This window comes from Diorhabda carinulata, chromosome 9, assembly GCF_026250575.1.
Source record: "Diorhabda carinulata isolate Delta chromosome 9, icDioCari1.1, whole genome shotgun sequence".
In the NCBI taxonomy this organism is placed as follows: domain Eukaryota; kingdom Metazoa; phylum Arthropoda; class Insecta; order Coleoptera; family Chrysomelidae; genus Diorhabda; species Diorhabda carinulata.
This window is the reverse complement of record NC_079468.1, coordinates 6,504,160-6,523,044: the sequence shown is the minus strand read 5'-3', so window position 1 is coordinate 6,523,044 and position 18,885 is coordinate 6,504,160. Positions and strand designations below refer to the sequence as shown.

The following is an 18,885-nucleotide window of genomic DNA, read 5'->3' as shown; positions in this document are numbered from 1 at the left end:
ATGGCAAAATTTCAAATTGAAATCTCAATCAAATCTTAACGCCTATGACTGTAACTAGACCAAGTGTCTAGTATATCGGATTATTGGAACAAACTCATCATTATTTAAATACAGAATTTTTCCTCTTCTTTAAATGGAATACTATCAAGTGATACATTATAAATGTTGATTTCATGTTTACATAGGGGCAAATGAGTATATACGTTATTGAATAAATTAACTAAACATAGGAATTTCAATTGGAACACTTTAGAAAAATAATTTCATTACATGTCAATACGGATAGACATTCTCATTGTATTCAAAACTTTCCAATATTTTTTTAAGTTTATATTGAATCAATATCAATTTATCAAATACTATAATTTTCTCACGAATTACTCTTTATAGAAAATTTGATACAAAGCTTGAATTTCAAGTTGAGGAAAATCAGAATTGGTTTAAAATGATTCAAATTGATAATAAATTCTATTGCTGATTATTAGTAGTTTGCCACAACTGATAAATTCATATTAATCGATTATTAATCGATATTGATTACCTATAAAATTGTGCGAGTTAATATTAATCGATAAAAATATTGTGAAAGATAAATTTACTTAAAAACTCGTCTTACTAAATCCAACAATTTGTCAAGGATGGAGTATTTTAGAATCTTCCTCAAGAAACTAGTAATTTCCTTTTTTATATTGCAATAGAAATGACAAACATCCTGCCAGAAAAACCTTAGGAAATAATGAAAGTATGAAATTTATTTTGATAGAAGTAGATTTTTAATAATTACCTACAATTTAAAGGAGTGGGTTTCATATATAACTATCATGTTTTGAGAAAAATTGATAATATGAACTTTGACTAGTTTGATATTCATAGTTTTCGAATTCTCATGATGTTGATATTTTAATAATAAAAGGAGATAAAAATTTTTTCTTTCTTTATTCTTTGAAATCACAAAAATCGATTCGTTCGATTAAAGAGAGTTTGAGACACCATCTTGAAAATATTATTTCTGTGTTATAATGTACGAGGATGGTCTCAGAAGTACTCAGCCCAACAAAAAAACTTCAAAATTTTGGAAAAAAAATTATATTTACTTTTCTCTTTTTAGCTCCATACAGCGATGTTTAATAAGTTCGATACTCTTTTTTTAATCGTCAAACTTCTCAAAAGAGTCCTAACTGCCGATATCACCTCTTCATTGTAGCAAAATATTTAACCACTGAGCCATTTCTTTTAATTAACAAAAAAATCATTGTCACAAATACGGAGAAAATGGTAAACGAATGTTTAGTTGTTCTATGTGAGATTATTTTAAAATAGTTTTACAAATGTTTTGGTGTCTATAAGAATGTTTTTGAAAACCGTCACAAAATGAATACGTCATTTTTTTCTCACAATTAGAGTATTCTAGAACAACTTAGGTTATGAATACAGAGTACTGGAGGGTGCAGATCAGTATAGAGTATTCTCGCGCTGAAACCAATATAACAAATAAAGAGTAAACATAAATTAGTTAGTAATGCGGTCACAATTTAATCTCAATGGTATTTTGTTGGAATTGGTAAAAAAAGAGAGATTGGGAGCAAATTTAGTATGCCGAGGACATTTCCTCTTGGGTAAATTCAAAGCCAAAAATTCAGTTACAAACATACAGGTGAAACTAATAGAAGCATGTTTGAATAAAAAGAGAAAAGAGTACAAAACTCTTGTTGATTTTCTAAAATAATATGAAATCGATGTAACAAGGATACAAGCCTTTTGGAATAAACAGGCAACAGAAAATAATTCCAGGGGGCTAAATCTGGCGAATTGGTCGCATAGGGTAGCTATTCAAACTTTAATTCATTAATTTTGGCCATTGCAATAACGGATGTGTAAGCTATTTTGATGAAATAACACTTTTTTCTTAGTTAAATGTGGTCGTTTTTGCTTGATTTCTTCGCTCAAACGTTACAATAAGTTCGTTATGTGGAACTTGCAGATAGAACGGTTTGTGCCTTTTTTGGTTCTCCCTTTTCAATCCATTGTTCTGATTTTTCTTTTGTTTCGGGTGTTAAATGATGGACTCACTTTATTTCTGTGAAACATTGCTAATCACTCGATGCTGTTTTTGTTCTATTGTGAGCAAACGCTGCACACGGCTTGCGCACAGCTTTCGATGTCCACATTTTCAGTTAATATGAGAAGAACCGCACTTTTTGAAATGCTTACTATATCTGCTAGCTCGCGCACTTTCAATCTACGATTATCTAGTACCAATTTGTGGATTTTCTTTAACATTTCTAAGAGTCGTCACCTCATTTGGTCTAGCACCACGATGTTGGTATTCGCAGGTTGTACAACCTCGTTTAAGTTCTGCTACCCAATATTTTACTGTTGAAAAGGAAAGAGCAGTCGCATTCAGAGTAGAATTTAGTTTAATTTTCATATTGGTTGGGCTAAGGCCTTCCAAATAAAAGTATTATTAGTATTATTAGGTAGTTCTGGGACCATCCTATTATATTATGGATAAAGAATGGATTTATACGCAGAAAATACATTGAATCTTCTATCATAATTTATGAAGTTTGTCCAAGTTATTTAACCGGAAATCTTGCCTTCTCTCTGAAAATATATTTTTATGATTCAAGAGGCACATTTTATTTAATGTGATTTAAATCTGAAAATTCTATAACTATATCACTTTAAAAGTTTCAATTCAAAATTTTGTGAATGTTCTCGGCGGTTTTAGAAGCGTTGTTTTATTAATGATTCACAAATTTTACTTGGAATTTTCAAAATATTATTTAAAAATTTTCCATTTAACAGATTTTTATATTATTTTTCTGAATTGTGTATAGTTTCTATTACAAAACTATGATGCATTTCAAATATGCAAAATATGCAAGGATTTTGTATTTAATACAGAGTCTTTTTTTAATTATGGATGAGGTTTGGAAGCAACTACTTTTGTTTGAAAAATAAAATTAATTTTGTTGAACGAACATCACATTCTCCAAGATTTTTTTCCAAATTTTCATGTTTCTTACTTAGTCTATTAAAATTTGAAAGTTTTTATGATCATACGAAGAAAACGGTTTCGTTGATGGATAAATATTGAGAAAAAAGAATGATTGTATCCATAAAATAATTTTTCAAGTAAAAAAATGAAGAATCGGAGGAAAGGTTGCGTTATATTATTCGGATTCCGCGGTTTGTGGTCAAGAAACATTTTCATGGAAAAGTCACTATTCCATCAAACCGTGTGATATCTGATCTCTTTTTAATGATTTCATTTCACTTTGTTTGAATAATTACAAAACTGTTATTTTCAAAAATTTGTTATAAGATCAAAATAACGTCGGCTAAATCAAAGTATTGGAAACAATATTAGAACTAATTAATATATTCTGTTTATAACAACGTCATTTCATTAGAAAGTAAATTATTTGAGAATCAAACCATCAACATTTCAAAAATAACTGACAAGTTGTGAATAGGTTGAAAATCTTCCCATATGCTTACCGTAATACGATAAATTGATGATAACATAATGGTATTCAAAGCAAGAGCATGATCTTCGGCGGAGAGAAAGACTGCTCTTGACATCCGCATCAAAAGGATTAGATGAGCATGGTTTTTATTAATGCTAATTTCACAACATGTTTGTTGTTAAGAGACAATCTAATAAAATATATCGACAATGTAGGTCTTGTTCATAAGAATTGTATATAGAAAGTTTGTATTAAAAATATTATTAACTTAAAAAAATTGATATATAAATTATTCATAGAATTCATTCACTTTTTTGACGATATTTGTCAATAAACAAATTAATATGATTAATATATACAATCGTACTATTTTTTTCAGTACATGGTCCCATTGAAAATTAAAAAGTTGTTTATTTTTATTTATTTTCTCATAAAACAAAGTCTTTTTGGAATTCGGAAAATATGGCGAAACGAAGCAAGCTAGATTATTATAAAAACGAGAGAATGATTAAAATAACATAAAATAATTGTACTATTCATAGAATTAGAGCCTCAACAAGTTTGGTTCTACCTCTCTAATATCCTTCAAAACTGCATCCAACCATTTTTCTTTGTTCTTCCTCTTCTTCAATGGCCCTTTTTGCATATATTTTCCCAGCATCATTTTAGTATTACCAACTACCTGATTCTTTGGTCTTTTATGTATCTTGTTATTGATAGGTATTCATACAAATCCTTCAGATTTTCGTTAGTTCTTCTTCTTTATTATCCTTCACTTGTTTTTATTCGCCCAAAAAAGTTGCTCAACATCTTCCTTCTCCATATAACCAGTTTTGTTTCTTCGGCCTTTGCTAAAACCCATCTTTCACTTCCGTATGTAACTGTTGGTTATTCTAGTTTTGGCTGCTCTGGGTTACTTCCTTTGATATCATCATTTTACCTAATGATCCCATGGCTTTACTTCCTTCGGCTATTTCCTTATTTATTGCTGTCCGATCTTCATTTTTATTTAACACTGTTGCATCCAGGTATTCGAATTCACAAACTTTTTCTTTCTTATATTTTTTGTCCTTTCCTGCTTCAATCTCTGTGTATTTCTTTTTATCATTTCTTCTTAGCACCATATACTTTGTGTTTTCTTGGTTTATTCTTACAACGTAATTTGTGAAGCGTTTTTCAATTTACAGAATGCTCTTTCCATTTCTTTTCTAGATCTGGTTAATAGAGCTGAAGCGTCCGCCCTGTTGTTTGTATCTTGCTGTCTCGTGAATTTTTTTTCCTAGCACCAGATTAAAAGCCATTGCTTATATACAATTCCATCAGTCGTTACTCTGCGGTGTCGGTTATCGAATGTCATCTTGGTAACTTAAAAATTTTCTTCGAGATTTCTAATAGATTAAAGGCGGCATACATTTTATTTCTTCATAACAAATTTCGTCACGATTAAATTGAGGTTTACTAATTTTCACATAATAAAACGGATATTACTTATGGAACACCCTCTGTATATTGATAAAAGCTGACATTTTCAGGGTGAAGTCAAAAAGTTGTCACACCTTTCTCGTAAACAGTGCAATCAAGGGGATAAAATTTAAAACATCCACATTTATTATTAGAATGTTTATTTGTACCAAAATTTATTACAAAAAAATTTTTTTTTCAGCTGATTTGAAATAAATAGTGTTTTTAAGCAATTTATTTTTATCCCTAAACATACATACGTGGATGCACAGAGTAGTATCTGATGAAATCAATTATTTTGTCATAATGCACGTTAGAATTACAATTTGACGCTTGGAAGACTCTATATCTATTTTTCAGATATTAAAAACTTTTTGTTAATGAATTCGATTTAATTGAAATCAAATTTGATGAGATAAACTAATAGAGTAAGTTAAATAAAATGTTATAACAACTCACGAGCTATTTGTGGGAAACTGTAAACAAGTCAAGGTATAAAAAAAGCTTTTGTAGTATTATTTTTATAAATGTAAATAAATAAAACTGGTATATTTTAATAAACTAATCGTTTTTTCATCCAACTCGATAAACTAATAGAGAACTTAACAGCGATCAACTTAGATCTAAGAGATATACGATTAATCAAAAATATCTATAACAAACAAACGGCAGTAGTGCGTGTTGAGGACATGGAGACAGACGAAATCAAAATTCAAAAGGGAGATCGCCAAGTTATCGTTCTTTCTCCACAACTGCTTAATTTATATTCTCAGTTATTAATATTAATAATTATCCTATTCTTACATTAATTGGAAAACAGATAGAATGGGTGCAAAAATATGAGTATTTTGGTTCAGTCATAAACGCTCAAATGAAGAAATCAAGATCAGTATTGAAATGGCTCGGAGGCATTTTTCAAATACTCCTCAATGTTTGCAAAAAGAAATCTAAACCTCCAGGTCAGAATAGGATTCATGGAATGTTATGTGGGGTCAGAATTGCTGTACGGAGTGGAAACTTTGACCTTGAAAGCTCGAATGATAAAAAAACTTGACATTTGAGATGTGGCCCTATAAACTCATCCTGAAGATACGTTGGACTGACGGAGTCACCAACGATGAAGTACTAAGATGCATTGGTCGCAAAAGAAAGCTGTTGCCAATTATTAAGATAAGAAAAACATCTTACTTAGGACACATCTTACGAAGAGTAGAAGGAAAGCAAGGCATCGACAGGAAGAAGAAATCCTGGCTCCGTAACATGAGAGAATGGACAAATCTCAGCGTCGGAGAATTGTTTTATGTTGCGAAGGACAGACAGGCATTTACCAACCTTCAATGAGAAGATGGAATGAAAAGAAAAAGAACCGTTTTTTAGCTTCTAAGAAAAAAAAGCCTTATATTCAGCTGAACAATATTTTTTGGAAGCATCTAATTTACTTGAAATGGATGTTTTTGTAGTGAAAAATAGGACTGATTATAGATTTGTGTTAAAATAATCTAGGTTTTTACCGACAACATTATTGTCTACAGAATTACTCGTACTTCAGTGTTATTTTTTAAAAATAGTATTTACACATCAACAAAGAAATGAAACTATTTTTAATTATGGCTAATTTGGAAGATACACAAAAATACAGTCAAAATATTCAATAAAAACAGAATAGCGATTTCAATACTAAATATGTTATGAAATGACTTTGTTGGAATTGGAAATTGATCCCATTACTGAAAAGAAAATAAATAATTGCAGTTCTTTTTTACGTTGCAGGACAAATAAAAGTTTTTGGTAGTTTACTGCAGAATCTTCAGAATTGATAAGAATGCAACTACAGCTTTTTTAGAAGATAATTTCGAGAGAAAGATTAAATTTTATACTACGACGTCTTATATATTTGAAACACTAGCAAACACAATTTTTGTTTTGAGGTATCCTAATAAAAAAAATATTATTGTGTTTCAGTCACATACAGTTTTTTGTGGTAGCTATATATTCTCTCAAAGTGTTCTAATAATTCGGACAGTTTTTGTTATGTGTGTGAAGAATTAACTTCTAAATTCATCGAAAATATACGCCATTAATTGAAAAGTGCTATTTCGACTATTTTCGTTTTCTTGTGCACCATCAAGATAACTCCTGGGTTCCACATACATGTTGTGATTATTATTTTTGTTTGATTCAAACAATAGGCGTTACAACTAAGTCCAATCACACTGTCCAGTACCCAAACTTGTCCTCGGCCAACATACCAATCCTACATAGTACCGAACTGTTTGTTCCGTAGCCTCCAAATCAAGCAGAAACTCTGGATTCTATTTGTAGTTCGGAATTTGTTCTTAGTTAACCCGATACGGTACCTCAAGAGAGTTACCTAACTTAAATAAAACTGCTTTTATTGATATATAACGTGACAAAGAAATGAAACATTACTTTTCTAAAGCAGAAGATTTGGTCTATTGTAATAATATTTCTTTAGTAATTAATTTATTGAATTTTGAATACGATCCAAGTCACTAGAGATAGTTCATTAACTCCTCAAAAGTAGCTTGAAAGGAGTGTCTTTCAGTGCCGGTTGCCCATGGTTCTGTTATGTGAAAAAAACATGAACTTCCCTTCTTGTAAAAATTAAGTACAGTGAACATGTTTGAAAAGTTTGTGGAGATTTTGAAGTCATTGCTCTTTAGCTTGGGCTACAGTTTGGTTACACAAAATATTGTTCTTTCATTTGCGAGTGGGAAATAAATACGGGTACTAATGAAGGACACAAACTTTGAAGGTAAGCTGAATGGTCTTGAAAAAGTTGCCTGGAAATGTTTTGTGAATGTTGTCCAAAATTTTCTGAGAAACTATAAAGCGGAAAATTACAAAGATTTGATCAATGAGGTTGTAATTTCATATAAAGCCTCGGGATGTAATATGTCTTCAAAACACATATCCTGCACTCTCATCTGGATGTCTTTTCCAAGAATTTGCGTGCTGTAAGTAACGAATAAGGTGAAGAATTTCATCAGGACATTTCCTTAATAAAAAAGTCCAGGAATAGACCTACCAGAATCTAAACATTCTCGAGAATAGCTATTTATTGTATATTAAGAATGATTTTTTCCAAGTGTTAGTGATTTTTGTGATTTTTATAAAAATATATGTCTTAATGTCTCTACGTAATCCGATGTGTCAATTTCTTCCAATGATTGTTTGGTAGCTATAGTACATTCAAAATTTGGTATAAGTTTCCGTGGGATAAAAAACTCTATTGACCAGTGTAACATTACATTCTTAATAAGTGCTTCATTGTTTGTTAATGGGAATGTTAACAAGCGAAATATATGGTACTGGAGCGATTTTATACATAGTATCCACTTTGTGCTAGTACTCTCAAGAATAGTATAAGTAGATATTCATGACAAATTCTAGTGAGCTAAAAGTATGCTCCGGAAGATTTTATGCTCATTAGTTCATAGATAAACGCATCTAAGTTGAAATGTAAGGAACCTTTGATGATGAACTTGACTTATAAAGATTTACTGAACACACTTTTTACACTATTATTACTCCATGACTCAAAATTACACTGTCTGACGTGAGTTTCGATGACCAAGTTATCGTCTTCATAATCTTCCTTCAGACGATCGAAATGCTTATCAGACCATATAATTATGTTTTAAGTAGTGATATTGTAAACTGTGTGTTCAACATAGATAAACGTGGAAAATCTTTCCATTTTTCTGGGATTTAATGCCAACAGAGTTACTTTGAAACATGTAAAACTTTAATTTATACACTGAGAATCGTTGGTTTGCTTGACGCATAACTCTCTGATTTTGTATTGGATGTGTGTTGTTTTTAATGTGTTTTTACATTTAAATAATCAGTTTAAGTTGTTCTGATTTTACTTTAACATATCTGCCGGTGATAATTCACTTGTTACAATACCCCTGACTCCATTTAGTATCACACTTATTGCAACTTAATTTATATGTACTTATATATTTGAGAATTCAGCAGCATACAATAGATTGCGTGTCCGAACTTATGTAACATATGATAAAAGGAAATGTTATCGGCATTTCATACTATTCTTAATGGATTACCATAGTTAATTTAACATGGCTGATATGTCTCTGCAATAAAGTAATACTAAAAGAGGTCAATGAGTACTTTGTTTCAAACTGTTACAAAGTTTAGTGAAAATAAAGTGCATTATGATTTTATCACAAGTCTATTGAACCGAATAAATACTTTTAAGAAATTACTTTTTATTTCTATTTAATTCGGAACAAAATAGAGAATAAGTGAACTGGAAGGTCAGAATCATTGGATTGATAAAGCAAATCGAGGTGGATATTATAAAAATCTCAATTATTACTAAATAATTCAGTTACAAAATATGGAATAGCATTAAAAGGTTAACAATATCTTCATTATTATTGTTTGTCTAAATCAAAAAAATTCATTTACTTTATGTGGAAATTGATAATTCGCTTAAGTATTATAATTATTTGGCTTGTTTGGAGTTTCTAAATGTTCTGACATTTCTATTTTTTTGTTTGTTTCTTCTCCTCTTATACCAATAATTATTTAGTTCAATGGAAAACGGGAAGTACTGAACACAGATTTTTTGAAAAAGAATTTGATTTGAGATCTCGCGTGATATATGGGGGTATCAATATAACGAGTAATTTTTTTGCTGGTGTATTTTTGCAACAGTTTACACTATTGGAAATTAAAGCAAACACGAAAACGTACAGTAAGGACCGAAGAAAATATTGCATTTGTATCCACCAGTGTTACTGATGAACGTGAAATGTCGATTCGTCGCAATTGGGCTTCTGTTAATCCACTACGTGGAACATTTTGCGCAATTATTTGGTTGTAAAACCTTATAAGATACGGCGGGTGCAAGAATTGAAGCCACATGATCTCCCACAACGTCTAAAATTTGGTGAATGGGCGCAAAGATGGAGGGAGATCCACTTTTATATCGAAAAATTTTTTTAAGCGACGAAGCTTATTTCTGGTTGAATGGATAAGTCAACAAGCAAAATGTCGTATCTGGAGTGAAGACCAGCCAGAAGTATTGCAAAAGCTACCAATGCATTCCGAAAAAGTCACTGTTTGGTGTGGATTATGAGCCGGTGCCATCATCGGGCCGTACTTCTTTGAAAGCTACGATGACCGGAACGTTACTGTGAATGGCGAGCGGTTCCGTGTGATGATTGACGATTTTTTTTGCCCAAATTGGAAGAATTGGACATGTCTGACATGTGGTTTCAACAAGACGGTGCCACATGCCACACGGCACGCGAAACAATGGCCTCCTTTGGTGAACAGTTTGGGCCCGTCAATTGGCCGTCTAGATTGTTTAGAAGTTTTTTATACCTCTTAAAAATCATTTGCTTGTCTACTCTATAGAAATAGTTTCGTTTCCAAAATATCTAATACTGAAATTTTGAGCATACCCTTTTGATGCGTAGAATGATTGAAATACTTAACAGTACATATTTCTAATCGAAAAATATATTTAGACAAGGGAATAGCTATTTGAAATGGATTTTCCATTGGCGATGACAAGAGTGTATATCCACCGAATGTTTCAAATTATTTTGGAAATAGCCTTATATTAGGAAAAGTATTCTATGATATTGCTTCAAGAATCTCAACCGTTTAGTTTATCATCTGAATTTCGAGTTTTGTTGGTTATTTCCTAAATGATCGGGCCAAAAGCGGGAAATCTCGTATTTTTATTTAATCAACATCAAAAGAAAATAATATTGTATTTAACTATTTGTAGCTTGCCTATTTCTTATTCACCAGAAAGAGCCAACATGCTTATACAGATTTTCAAAATTGAAAGAAATATAGGCCAGAATAGTATGTTAGAATACAAATAACAGAAGGCTTCTTATTCCATCAAGAATTACAAATTCGGACACGAGTGGCCGAAGGAACGAATGATGGAATTGCCTTATGTTGTGAATATTTTATAGTTTTTTCTCTGTTTCGGCTTGTATTCACATTATTTAGTTATAGAAAAATTGGATACATCAGGGAAATTACACAGAATTATAGCACTGATTCATGTTTGACAGTTGTCTTGAGAAATATTATTTGAATTTAAAAGTTTGCTTAAGTCATTCATTTTAAGGTTAGGTTTTGGCAAGAAATTTCTTCACTGTAGATATGTATGTTCTGTCCGTATTTTATAACTACATCTACTTTGTCTAAAAACTCATTGTAATTTATTGTGAATAATATCTGAAAATTGAAATCACTCCACACAACTCACACATGAACGAATAATGCATAGTTCAGTCGGCTGTAAAATTGAAACTGTTATACAGGAGCACCAAACCAACACAGAAAATTACCAAAAATTGTTTAAAAATCGAGTTCATGTTTACACGGAAATGCATGCGAGAATAATATACCTAATAACGTTTATTAAAGAGATATTTGCGAAAATTAAATAATACATTGCATGTTTTTATCTATGTAGAATTGTGTTTATGGAATATATACTATCTAAAAATTTATTTTTAAATAAAGAACAGTTTTTGAAATTCAGATTTGTTGAATATCTGGAATATAAATGAGCTTAAAGTAAAACATTATATGTGAGATGATTAACCACTTATAAAAGGTCATTTTTTTGAAGAATTGGTGACGAAGTTAAACCTTATGAATTGAGAAGACATCCTGAAATCTCTCATATAACTAGGAGGAGAAGAAGTAAACTTTACGCGAACAACTTGACGAGAATTACGATAAGGTCCTGTCAGAATGACGGGAGGTGGTAGAATGTCCTGTTTTGTATCCATCTGTAGACATCTCACGTGCGCTTCACTGGTGGATGATATAAGAGACAAAAATGGTTTAAGTTCATAAAAAATACTAAAAATACCGAAGCATCATCTAATTTTTTCCACGAAGTGTGTACCTCAAGACACTGAAAAATATTTTGCATATATACATTATTATATTCCTGTTGAAATTACTAATAGTTTGTCCCACTTATGATGATCGTTATACAGATAGCAGTAAAATGTAAAACTAAAGATTATTAATGATTCATATATTCTCCATAGAAAACTTATCGATTTTCCGAATCATACTAACTTTCTGGACGATTTCGATTTAGTTCGACATTGAATGAATCTGAAGGCGGGTTCGGACTGATGATCATTTAGTTTAGTGGGTCGGAAATGTAAAGTGACGTAACACGTACCCGGCCGGCTCAACTTACACGCTGCGTACTTTGGCACTTTCCTAACGCTCCATCGACCAACTGTGTAATCGTCGACTAATTTTATGCAATTATATTCAAATCGAGAAGGGGTGTCGTTATGGAAATCAAATACAGGACCGGTTTCAATAGTATTTAAACCCAATTTATGGGGCTTTCATTGTTTCTGGTTGGAAGATACTTCAGCCACAGCTTTTCTCTATAGTAACTTAAACCAAAATTGAATAATCTATTAATGGGTAAGAGTTTGTTTGATGTCTTTCTTTTTCTTCAGAATTCAGGAGAAGTTCAATGTATGTATACATAATTTACCAGAAGATCAGTGTTTATAACTGAATTATAGCTGCCAAAGATCTTCATTTTTCATCTCCGCAGTCTCCTACACATGCGGATAAAAGTTTGGTCATGTCATCCTGTGGTGCTGATTCTAGCGTCTTCAAGTGTTCATTGAGTCGACAACGACCGACAAGACTCCCGTTTATTTTTCGTATAATATTATTACTTAGATTGTAGCATTCAATAGATCTTCTTTAGTTATAGGCTTCCATGGACAACTTCGCATATATCAACCCCTGTAGATCATTCGAATATATTATTTTCTTGATCTATTTTCTTTTCTAGTATTTCCTCTATTAATCTGTAGCCAATTCCATAGAAGGGTTCGTATAAAGAGCTTATCCTATCATAATTTGGTAAATATGCCTGTTTTTTCATTTTCCTCTAATCTAGTGAGTCCCAGAAACTGTTGAAGAGTATTTTTGTCTAGATCATTTAACTTTTTCGAGTATTTACTATTTTTAAATACTCCGACCCATCAACAACCAGATGAGACCACATTCTAGAAGATAAAAATATGTTGGTGTTGAATTACGAAGTGCGCCAATAAAATGCGTAAGGACTAATATGTTTTTTACCCTTATATTTGCTAATGTCCCAAAAAGATTTCAACAAGATGGTTCGGTTTCCTATTTTGCTAGACCTGTTTGTGAGTATTTCCATGATGTATTCCCAGGAATATGGATAGGTACAAGGGTGCCTATGAAAAGATGATAGAGATCCCTAAATCTCCATCACTATTATTGTATTAGGAAAAAAGTTATGGCAAACTGTTATTAAGATGTCGCAGCAGTATTTGAATTGAATTTATTGCTGTAATTTGAATAGACACCCAAAATATCAACTTCTGTAATTAATCTTGAAAATGATAAAGACTAAAAATGAGAAGAACAATCTCTCAATTTTTATTTGAGATTTATTTAGTCTAGTTCTTTAACAACTAACTAACCGTAACGGGCATACCATTACGATTAAACATCTTTCAGTATACTTTTGAAGATGTTGGTTAAAGCCGGCTCTGCCAAACGCATTACTTTCCTTAATTCGAAACAATACACTGAGTTGCTCATTTGGTAGCTTTGATTACTGGCTTGCGTTGTGAATTGCACCCACACTAACGCAATATTGTGACATGTACGGTTTTTCAGGTCGCTGTAGCGTGAAATTTTTGGCCTTGGCACTGAATCCATTTATAGGACAATTCAGGTTATTTTATGTAATAAAACAGAAGCACTAATTCGTTAAGCACGTCTAAGCAATGCTCTAATAGATTTAGAAACTTTTGAATGGGGAGTAAGTACATGTAACTCGACTGTACTACAACGTTGATTGATTGGTACACGTATGAAGGCTGAAAATGATGTTGATGTCGATTGTGATAAGTATATCTCGCTATCATAAGGAAAGTACAATAAATGTCAATTAGTGTTTCATCGAAATAACAGTCAAAACAATCAGAATGTAGCAAAATGAAGCGTTTCGACTAAGGCATCTGAAAATTTTTTATTTAATAGATATATAAGAATTCTAAGCGATCTCGATCTTTAATAAAAACCTGTTCGATACAGTCCATCAGAATGATTTTTACTCTAACGTCCCTAATGATGCTACGCTCTGTTGAATTCATCGGCATCAACATACATTAACAGCAAATAGTTTATAAAAAATAAAATCGATAACTTGTCCTCTGAAGATATTGAATATTACTTTCTTATGAGGATAACTAATAATACATTCATATCTGATAAATTTATACTCGAACTTCAAATCCTCTTTAAGAAAGGATTTACAAGTGATTGGCTGGGTCTCATTTTCCACTATTTTTTCCAGTTAAATGAAGCGTACTAAACACTAGTCAACTGAACAAAAAGATTGAATGAGCTTCTCCAGATATGAAGTGAAACCACGCAGGATGTGGCTACTCGTATAAAATTAAAAAAACTTCTATTTATTGCCCCCCATTTAGTTGAAATTTTTTACCAATGACTTTCAGAAGCAATTACGATCCACGCGTGATTTATTGTACTTATTTTGTAAAAAATGTGCTATTACTAACGTTTGATCAAATCAACCAAAATGTGATTTTTCCAATAGAAAATTTCTTTTCCTATACAAATTTTTTTACAATTAACTTTTTTGCTTTCATGTCTAAAGGTGTGGGCTCGAATCGTGTTAATATAAATAGTACATTATGTTACTAGGAGTAGAAGGCTATCATTATCGTTGAGTCGAGATTCTTGCACTGCCGAGGCGTTAGCTGAGGCTGTGCAAGCAGGGCAAAACATAAAATGGGTCTTCTGCTTCGACTTACGTATACTATTTTTTCTTCAAGCGAATTATTCTTCTTGTGACATTTTTACAATACATGTATCAAATTAAATAAAAATCAAATGACAGTTCCTGCCTACTGGTTACAACGCCTATTATCTTACTGGTAAAAGAATAGGTTATTTCTACTATCTGTTTTGCCTAAAATGATATAGATATCATTGTACGTTTGAAGAAAAAAAATTATTTTTTTACTGGGAAATTATTGATTATTGATTGAATATATAATCTACCTATACATCTTCATATATAAGGAGAGGCTGCGCATTTTTTCTTTTAGTTTTCTGGAAGCTATAACAACATTTGTTTATTTAAAAACTTATTCCACGAGTAATATAAAATATTTATAACTTTATCCCACAAATAAATTTTCATGTAAATAATTTTGTGAAGGAAAAGGAAATGAATTTCAGCGTATTTTTTGTGAAGTAAAGAAAAAAATTCCCTATAGACTTGTTTCTTAAGTTGTTTATTAGTTAATGGATATATAATCTAGCAACACAAATCGATTTGAGTTTTGAGGTATAATTTCAAACGATGAAATACTTAAAATGAATTTATTTCTTGTATCTGATATTCTATTTTTATTAAAAAAGTTTTCTCTAGCCACAATAATTAATTGGAATAATCACTATAATTTCCACGGGAAAAAGAATATTTTTCACACAAATATATACTTTTGAGGCTCGACGATAAAACATTTGCATTAATCATTCTATATATATTACACAATGAACCATATCGTACAATGAAGATTTTAATGTTTGTCAAATGTATTGTGATTTCAAATATTCTCGAATCGTTACTAAGTTCATTATATAGTGAAAAACAAACAACATTTTCCGGGTTGAAGGCTTCGGATGGCATCAATAATTAAGCAGACTGATGATTTTCATCTTCTTTTTCCATTTAATGAAGGCTGGCGACAATTTCGGTATACTTATATCGGTCCTGAGTGGTGCGAAGGTTCTATGCGACTTGGTCAAGGATTTCCTTCGATTTTTCCTTCTATTATTAATATCAGTATACCATACTTGTTGTTACGGTATATGATGCCCAGATAAGCGGTATTTCTTTTCTTTATTGTTGTAAGTAACTCTCTTTCCTTTCCCATACGTCAAAACACTTCATCGTTAGTCCATGATATTTTTAGTGTCTACCGAAGATCCACATTTCAAAAACCTCGAGACTGTTCATGGTACCCACTTTTGATGTCCATACAAGAGAACTATTTATTTGTTTGTATTTTTCGATGTTTTTATGCTTGCCTACTCTCCGATTATCCATCATCAGTAGAATCATATATTCTTTCTTGGTCTTTGGGCTGGCCTATCCTATTTCTTCTTGTTCTATAATTTTTATTTAGAATATAATTATTCTGAATCATCAATAAATGTTTCGACAATGTGTAAAGCGTATTTGATTTATTGAACAGTTGTATTGAATGAAAGGACTGTTCAAAAATTATTCATTTGTATATGGTGTTATTTTAATCACCAAACACCTGCATTAATCACTTGAATGAAAGTGTAAATGTCCCTTAAAGGAAACGTAATTACATTCATCCTTTTTTTTAACAATAGACACACATACAACAATGGTTTTTCAACTAATAACATATTTTCTTTTTGATATGTTGTTATGAACTTTGAAGGGTAGGGAGCGCACTCTCTATGGAACAACAGTGTCCCTTAAATAGATTTAGATTAAGATGGCGTTACTGTAACAGAGGACCAATGACTTGTTGTACATAAATTCTACGAGAAGGTAAAATAAATACAATAATTCATAGTATTGTAATGAATAAATACATTTATAAGCTTGAAAAAATATGTCAATGGAATACTTTTCTTTCTACTAGAAATTTTACCATAACTGTCACATTTTTTTATTTTACAAACTTCACATATAATTCAATGATAGTTTGGAGCTATTAATCAAGAAAATATATTTATTGATTTATATAATATATAATTTAACCTCACCTCAGATAAAGCAACTAAATTCAGTTCGTACCATTAGCTATTCGATCCCTATTTTGTGGACTAATTTTGATTCAAAAAGTATTTAAAGTACTCTTCTAACTTGTACCGTTCAGATAATGAAACAAAATTTAAGTTATATTCATGAGGATTTATATTTCAACTTCTTCAATCAGCTGACATTCTTAAAAATCAACTCCGTTTTATTATTTGCATTCAGATGATATGATTAATTTAATATTTATAATAACAAAATATTTCTTTCTTTGTATTATACTGTAAGGAAATCCAATAATATTTTCCGCAAGTTTATAATACAACCAAAAAAACGCCCGGATTCGTCAAAGTAACGATTTAAACCAACATTTTTTCGTTACTTGGCAGTACTTTTAAAATAATCTTGAAACATATAACTTCTGTTGAGATAATGACGTGAAACCAAAAAACAGAAATCTATTTTATTATCTATTATACAGGTTTATGATAAAGTATTGCATAAAATTACTAAAATGTACATATTCATTTTGGAAAACTATGTAAAAATACGTTAAACAGTTTATTTTATTTCGCGTCTTTTTACATAAAAATAAAACGTCAAATTAATCAAAGTTATGAAGTCATCGAATTGTTTTTTTTTTAAATAGAAAGCTAGGTTTGTTTACGTTACTTGATAAAGCTTGTTTTTCTGCATTACAAAAAAATAATTTAAGTAGGGAACGCATAAGAAAAAACAAGATAATATCGAAAAAAAATATAACTTAACTAAACAGTCTATCAAAGCAAAACTATTTCTTAGAGGAATTTTGCCATCTATGTCCTGTTCATAATCTGACATAGGCCAAGTAGATAGTAGACAGATTCATAGAGCTGTTGATCATATGCAGAGTTATACGAAGTCTTCTCCATTGAATCACGTCTTCTAATCCACCTTCATTGAAACTGTTCATCCAGAAACTTTTGAACATTATGACCATATCGTGGTCGAAGTGTCCATTGGTACCCTCCACGGAAAAATCCGTGACTTTAATTAAAGCCGAATGAAGTTTTATCCGTGTCTCTAATTTCATTCGCGAATGCTACTATAATAAGCTCTAACTCACGGATGAATACTGTCTATGGATGAATACTGTCCATGGATGAATACTGTCCATGGATGAATACTGTCCACAGATAAATACCACCTACAGATGAAATCTGACATATATGCCATTTCTAATCCCAATATATTTTTTTATATCATTTAGAACGAATTATACGAAAAATTTATTAACAAATAATTTGATTGTAAGATTAACCTTAGTAATAATGAATTGATGATAGTACTATGTATCTCGTAATTTATTACACGCGTAACTAATATCCGTGGCAACTGGATAAGGATCATTAGGTTAGGTTAGTTTAGTTTTGAAATTTCCGTGTTTCTAAGATTAAAATTAGATCACGGTTTTTCCGTGGAGGGTGGTGATTTTGAATCATATTGTAAGATTTAGAGACACGGAAAAAAGCTTCATTTTGATCCGCTTCTATAAAAATTTCCGGTTTTATAAAGTTAAAATTATGGCCACGGATAATTCGTGTTTTTAAGAGTCATGGAAATTTTCGTGGAGGGTGGCAATAGCAGCACCATAACGTAGTAGTGCACCGTCTTGTTAAAACCAAATACTGGGATCCAAGTATTCCCTATTCTTTGGATCTGGAAATACCGCAATTGGGTCCATAAGTACTACCAATTGGAGATCTTCTAATTTCAGTTAAAATCCTGACGATTTTAACTGAAACATTAATTTTTTGATTGTTTTGTCTGACTCCATCCAGGATTTCTCCGAGCCCAGTAGCGACAATTATGTCGATTCACCATATCACTTAAACCACACATTGCTACGTCTGAAAATACTACTCCATCAAGAAAACGTAGGTTTTCAACGCAATTTTACAAAATTCCAATTTCCTCCCCGAATCATCTCCGTGTTTCATGAATACATTTAAATTTGTATTTTTGCGTTTTTAAAAACTTTTCTACGAAGGACTACTTACATTTTGTTGTAAAATAATTTCTCTTATA

At 31.2% G+C, this 18,885-nt stretch overlaps 1 protein-coding gene across 2 annotated transcripts in view; it reads right to left on the bottom strand.

Annotated features, from left to right (window-relative positions):
* The window catches only part of LOC130897944 (knirps-related protein-like), a 97,627-nt gene that overhangs the window by 13,820 nt on the left and 64,922 nt on the right, over nt 1-18,885 (bottom strand). The gene's annotated exons all lie outside the window — the stretch shown is intronic.